General features: G+C 43.8%; 1 protein-coding gene across 2 annotated transcripts in view; it reads right to left on the bottom strand.

The window, feature by feature from the left end:
* Positions 1 to 4,490: 4,490 nt before the first annotated feature.
* Positions 4,491 to 7,500, bottom strand: part of frmd6 (FERM domain containing 6) — a 30,196-nt gene continuing 27,186 nt past the window's right edge. For both annotated transcript variants that reach the window (XM_062522233.1, XM_062522232.1), the window contains exon 14: positions 4,491 to 7,500. This exon is cut by the window's right edge and continues 965 nt beyond it. The gene's annotated coding sequence lies outside the window, so the exon portion shown is untranslated.

Below are 7,500 nucleotides of genomic sequence, written 5' to 3' on the forward strand. Positions count from 1 at the left end.
TGGGACCGCCCCCAGTGGAACTCTGGTGGAACTGCAACCAAAATTTGGGACAATACGACTTAAAGCCTAGCCTGGCAAGCCAAACTATACAGAAATGTATAGTCTGGGGTCGGACCATTCACAGAGCTGAAGCCTGTGGGTGGGATGAACAGTTGTCTTTCAAACTGCCTCTGCACGTAACGCCAGCATTTGTGACCAATCGTAGCCGGTCGGCAAAACGGCAAATACATCCTTCTTTAAAACGAATGACTTGAGTGCTTCTTTCTGCTCAACCTTCAAAGAAAAGCCCAAGTCTAACTCTTTCAAAGCCGATTCAAACGAGCGCGCTTCGTTAGCCTCATCCATCTTTTGTTTTTCTCTATGGTTGTGCAACACGGTCTCACACCCAACTCGTCCAACGAGGACGCATGGTCCAGCCCCCTGGCGTCAATATCGGAAGCCGAAGGTGAGCTAAGGCGGGCTCAAGGACTCCGTACATAGATAGAGCGTTCTGATTGGCTAGGCTGGCCTGGAGCCTAGCGCAGGCTTGGCCTCAACGGTGCGACACTAGACCATCCCGCTAGGCAAAAATATTTTTGCCCACTAGGGTGCGTCTAGATTTCTAGGCTATGAGGCTATAGCAGGCAGAGTCAAACAAATGGCAACTGACATACATGTACATATTATGTCGTTTGTGTCATTAGTGATTACTACACAATGGGAATGGCCAGGCTCTCCGTTGGGCTCTCATGCTACTTTATTGCCCTACTCTCTGGGACAGGTAAACTTTGGTTGTTTAGTCAGCCAAAGTCAGGACGATAGTGACTGTGTTAAGGTGAGCTGTTTTTCTCTCTAAATTCTCAAGCATTCAGTTACGTGGTGGTGACTTTGCCATTCGCAGAAGCTGCTTCTGTGCCTCCACTCACAGTTATTGGAGCATAACACGTTAAGGTTTGTAAACAAACAGCTAACTAACTACGCTACTCATAGAGTTTAGCGAACACGTTACAACAACCTAGCTCTCAACGAGTTCAGTGTTGTTTGGGTTCACATGACCGGCTTGTCAGTGATACTCCTCGCATCTTCCCCATCAAATCGACTTACAATTGCCACCTGCTCGCCAGGCAACCTGGACAAAATATCAGCATTCTGGTTAACCTTCCTGGGCAAGTATCTTAAGGTGTAATTTAATTGGCCAAACAGGACACCAATCTCTAGAGCCGTGCAACTCAACTGCCACTGACTGCAAGTGGACCAGAGGATTATTGTCAGTATATGCATAATGGCCCATTTTAGGGCCAAAAGCTCCAATTTAAAGGCGCCATCATCTTGATATTTTTTCTCTGTAGAGTGTAGGCTACGGCTAGCTCCTTCTCACACCTGCAACAGGACCGCCCCTAGCCCATCTAACCTAGTATCACTGTACAAACCAAAATCTGCATATGCTAGAATTGGGGCATTCACAGGGAACTCTTCAATCAGCAGAAAGCCTGACATGTGTACCCCCTGCAAGAGACGGTTTAGTGGTGCTATCGAGGGCTGAGAACCAAAAGGGCGTAAGTGACATTTCACCAACTTTACAGGAGAGCCAAAATAAATCTAACTGCTTCTATATGTTCACAGTTGAAGACCTTTGGTTTTTGTTGAATAACGTTATATTTATAAATGTTTTACTTCTATAATTTTGTCAGTTAGAAAGAGCTCATCAAGAGCTTTCAGGTGATATGTATAACTCAATTTTGACCAAAATGTCACTTACGCCCCTTTGGTTCTCAGCCCTCGCTATGATCTTTGCACAATCTTGGACAAACTGGTGGTAATACCCGATACAGCCAAGGATTCCCACTGCTCCATCACCAGTCTTCACTAGGTCTGTCGATACCCGTCCTGACTGATCACATGGCCAAGGCAGACATTGCAGCATTAGCCCCTGGAAGGTAGCAGGGGCATTACATAACCCAAAGGGGATATAGTCCCATAGGGGTCTTTTCCTTGTCTTTTGGGTCAAGTTCAACCTGCCAGTTGCCACTGGCCAAGTGGCCAGGTCCAGTGTGGAATACCATGCAACCCTCTGCAAACACATCAGGGACTTCAATGCGCTGCAGGGGGTATGCATCTCGTGAGTTACCGCATTGAGCAATGCAGAACCGGTAATCTGGTAGTGCCAGGAGCCATCTTTTTTCTTCACCAGCACAATGGGGGCAGTCCATGGACTGGAGCTCTCTGGAATTATCCCACTCTCCAACATGTTCTTAAGTAGGTTGCAGAGTTCAGCCAAACACACACACACACACACACACACACACACACACACACACACACACACATGTGTATGAACTCAAAGTGTGCAAGTCCACTGGAAGTGTGTAGTTTTTAGTTTTAGCATTTTAACACAAAGAAAAGTCTGAATGGTTTTTCATAAAACCATAAAATACAGTTACACGAGTAGTCACAAGTATGGTGAGACAAAATAAACATAGACACTTAGGGCCAGATGTACTAACGTTTTGCGCCTATTTCAGGCGTAGCGTGCGCGTAAAAACATGGGGAGGATATGTATTAACAGGCCGCAATGAGAGAAACGCGCAGACTGCCTGCCGTAGGAGCTGAGAATGGCTATTTGCGTTTTTCCGTGTCATGCATATTAATTCCTGGGCGGATCAGCTGAAAATGGGTGTAACGCGCAAGTACAGGGGAGGAGAGGTGCTATTAGCGATTGATTAAGTATTCCGCCATATGTATGAAAACAGCGCACGTCTATTTTGCGTCGAAAAACTTCCGCTTGCTAAAAGCAGGTGTAATCCAAATTGCGGTTGACTGCTTCTCTTAGAAAAACGTTTACAGACAGCTGAATCAGTATTCAGAGCATCAGTTTTCTTCATTGTACTATGTCAAAAACAACCTTAACTTTCGTTTGCCTCTGTAATATCGTATTGTCTCTTTCACGACATAGCCCTTCTCAATCTGTTAGACTCTATTTTAAGTCATAGCCCTGGTCTACGTGTAGTAAATAGTTCAAGTATTTTTTTTAGTGGATTAGTAGAACTACTAGGCCTACTCTGTCTGTCGCTGCTCGTTGACATTTCTTTGTATCATGTATGATCGCTAAACTTTGATTCTTTTTCATGTTGCAATATTCAACTGCGCCTGTCGTTCAGCTCCGCACAGCGCAATTGGCGTTGTACAGGGGGCGGGAACGGGCGGTGTTGGACGCAGTTAACGTAATGAAGTGACAGCTTAGTAAATTCCACGCAATATAGTAAAGCACAGCGTTCGCATTCTGCGCATACGAAAACTCGGTATTAGCGCTGTCTTAGTACATCTGGCCCTTAGACTCTGCGCAGTAATATCCTCACTCCAAAGTGAAACTGAAAGTGCAAGAGTGAGGATATTACTGCGCCACACAATATAGTTATCCCTCTCACCTGCTTACAAATGCACCACATTTTATTTTGTCTCACCATACTTGGTCGTGTGACTACTCGTGTAACTGTATTTTTATAGGGAAAACATGGAGGTGTTTGGTCGCTTCTAACTTCATCTCTGCTTGGATCCTAATGAATGCATTGGGCTAGCTAAGTGCTATCAAAGTTGCGCCGCGCGCGAGAGCCAGTGAGTGCACGCATTGAAACGTGAGAGGTATGTATCAACTCGTCTTAGCTAAGGGAATAACATAGGTTAATATGAAAAAACGGTGAAGTGTTCCTTTAATTTCTTTACTGCCTCTGCTTTGTTTTACACCCAATTATGTTGCCAGTCAATCTAATTAGTTGTGAAATTCTTCAGCATTACAGAACTTTTTAGCCATAAAGTCCCCATCCCAACTTTTTTTAAACGTGTTGTTATTATCAATTTTAAAATAATCTTCTATTTTTCATAAAATAGTAGAATACCTCAGTGCGATCCTTTAACATGTTGTCCATGTTCTGTTATCAATTGGCAAAAAGAGTTGATGTACCACGTAAGTGCATAATCTTTTCATGATATAGTGAAATAGGAACTTAAAATGCTACTGTTTTAGTTGATGATCAGACCATAATATGCCTGTTCACTACATTATGTAAGGAATGTGAGGTTAATCTGTAAATATGTACATTTCTTTAGGGAAGCAAATACATTTATTCCCAAAGAAAACATTTGTACGCTACTCATCATGTATAGCCTGGCTCATTCATGAGTTGGCAATAGGAACAGTCCTCCAGCAGAGGGCGACACATCCAAACAAAACGCAAGTACAGGGGAGAGTGTCACGAGGTGATGTTGACTTTCATAAAAACCATGAAAAAGTATTAATGTCATTTTCACAGGACTGTTCCAGAATGATGGAATTTTACTGACACTACTGAAAGTTTTGTCATTACTAACCATGAGATCAACACAACATATTTAACAAAATTTGGTTTAAACTCACTCTTAAAATATGCATGGATTACTCAGACAACATTTCATTTCTTTTCTTTTCAGCAGTCAGGTCACTTGCCTTTAAGGAAAAACACAAGGAGGCAAGCTGGTCAAATGCAGGTATTTTTTATTTTATTGAGTATTTGTTGGTTTGAGGACATTAGCACCAAAAGGCACTGATCAGACTTCATTATTTGAAACAAAAGCTTTGTCACAAAAGGGTCAGACAAAATGAAAAATCAGAGAAGGGCTACAGGAGAGCGAGAGAGAGAGTACATTAAAGAAATAATTTCACTTTTTCTTCCAGAAGGGACTTCCTTTCACAGAAAGGACGGTGAACGCTTGGTGCAGAGACACACGCTACCTCTCTGTCACACTCACATCCACACACTCATTCTTACTTAATCCATATACAACAATGTGTACAGGTGAACACACAAATCACAGACAACATGTTTTTTTTCTGTACACACAGATCCTGACTGTTAAGTCTATGGCTTTACACCTAGCATTGATGAAAGAACAAGTAATATTTATTTTATTGTCTCCTTTGTTATTTCTGGATAGTCAGCGACAGCAAAAAAAAAAGCTCAGCCGGACCTGAAGCAGATGTGAGCCAGGCCCGCACCCGTCGTCTGCTTTCAGAGGTTTGTTACAAGTACAATATAGCTACTACTACCACAATAATAGTAAGCAACAAATCCAACAAACACTTTTTCCCTTGGTTGAACTGCCCATAATAGACCAAAGAAAAAAAAAACAACAAAGATGGCCACACAACCTTCTCTGGTTAGAAATGTAACGATTCCCATGTGAATGTTAAACACTCTTCACGCTTTGACTAGTGGTGGTTAAGAGTTCATGCAGGCCAGTCCTCACCAGCATCGTATTGCTGCATTAGTGCGCATGGAGATGGGTGGATGATCAAATGCTGCCAAGCGACAGCATCACATCCCAACCAACTCAACTAGTTTGGGGGGGGGGGGGGTGGGGGGGCTCTCCCTCTCTCTCTTTTTTCCCTTCTCTCCATCTCCTCACGACCAGAACTTAGAGGTAACCTTTATCTTTTTGGGGGGAAATGTGGGGTGTGTGTGTGTGTGGGACAGAGTGAATAAGAAGGCTCTCAGTTACTCTTAAAACATTCCACTCCTCTAGCCTCTTTGGAGAAGTTTCTACAGAGAAAGGAAGAACCCGTAAGATTCTGCATATGCCTACAGTCAGGGCCACTAAGCACTGACTGGGTTCCTTGTACCTTTACGGATTGCTCTGTTCAGGAACCTTCGCTTCTACGTAGGTAAACAGGTATTATGTTGTTATGGACCAACTGATCTGTCAATCTTTATAATGAACAGTTTTTTACAAACGGTGCATTTACTTGTCAGTACCAAAAATCACATCAATAATAGAAATAAACAGGACAACTGAAACCTGAAAATCGAGACCACAAATCATACTGCAACATTAATGAAAATGTTGATTTGGAGTATTTGATCAACATTTTGCTTTGAAATGACGTGTAGATAAAAAAATCCGACTTTTTGAACAGTTCAGTGTTTCTGAAAACCAACCACTGTGTGTCAACAAAACTGATATGTTATTTAACACGTTTAACACGGTTATCCAGGGGTCCCCAGACCTAAGTACCAAACATTCTGAGGAAACAAAGAGAGCTGTACTGAGAGCTGTGTGTGTGACGTGTGTGTGTGTTGTGTGTGTGTGTGTGTGTGTGTGTGTGTGTGTGTGTGTGTGTGTGTGTTCCTTTTCCAGAAACCGCAGTGTGTCATTTGAACTTCTAAAGGATGTAGATCTGATGATGCTACACAACAGAAATGTTGTTATAGATGGTGAGTGAAAACTTCCACAATTATATTGTGTAATACTGGGTGCATGTAAGCAATCGAGCACACACACACACGCACACACACACACACGTACACACACACTCACGCACACACACACGCGCACACACACACGCGCACACACACACACAAAGCAACAGACAAACTTCAATGTGATGGCCGCAATTAAAAACAGGTGTTATTTGAAGAGAGAGAGAAAAAAAAGTGAGAGAGAGAGAGAGAGGTTATGGATTTGAAAACTCTCAGTCTCCAGGCTTTGTCAACATTTCTCCATTTTGTGGAATTCACTTGGCTCGTCAACAGCCAAACGAGTATCAACACATCCCGCCTCTGGGACAGACACACACACACACACACACACACACACACACACACACACACACACACACACACACACACACACACCCATCCAGTCAGGCAGCAATGGGACCTAACATGTGCGTCACACACTCCTACTCAGACCCAATCACCTTTCAACCAGGAGAGGCTGGGAATGACATCACTCTCTGGAATCCATGGATCTACTCTCAGTGGAGTTCTCTACGACTGTGTGTGTGTTTGTGTGTGTGTGTGTGTGTGTGTGTGTGTGTGTGTTTGTATGTGTGTGTGTGTGTGTGTGTGTGTGTGTGTGTGTGTGTGTGTGTGTGTGTGTGTGTGTGTGCGTGTGTGTGTGCGTGTGAATGAAATGGCTTACAAGCAGTGTGTGTGTGTGTGTGTGAGCGAGAGAAAAGAGAGAGAGAGAGAGAGAGAGAGAGAGAGAGAGAGAGAGAGAGAGAGAGAGAGAGGAGAGAGAGGATAAGTGTGTGAGATTGTCAAGGCTTATTAAATGGTCACAGGACCTGCATAGCATTTTCAAAGGCACTAGAGGCTTGGTTATGGCAGTCTGCTGTCGGGGAGGGGCCTGGTGAGGGTGGGGGTTAGTGGGGGTGGCGTTGGGTGGGGTGGGGTGGGGTTGTTGGCACCACACACATCCTGGAACAGTCAGAAGTGGACATGGCTTCTACCATCCACCCACTGCCCCTTTCTTCTTAGCAATCATTTCATAGGGTCCAATCACAAGTCTTTTTCCGAATCCCAGTTGACCAACAAAAATGTCCGTTCCTCAGCGCTGCACGAGGAGTTACCCGAAATCCATCCAATCGCATTGGCGGTACCGTTACTGTGGTTACGTGTGATTTCATTGGTGAGCCATTTTGTGTCCCTTCTGCCAGCTCAAATCCCGAGGATCTCAATAAAGACAGTCTTTGGTTCATAGCTCATA

This window comes from Sardina pilchardus, chromosome 20 (assembly GCF_963854185.1).
Source record: "Sardina pilchardus chromosome 20, fSarPil1.1, whole genome shotgun sequence".
NCBI lineage: Eukaryota > Metazoa > Chordata > Actinopteri > Clupeiformes > Clupeidae > Sardina > Sardina pilchardus.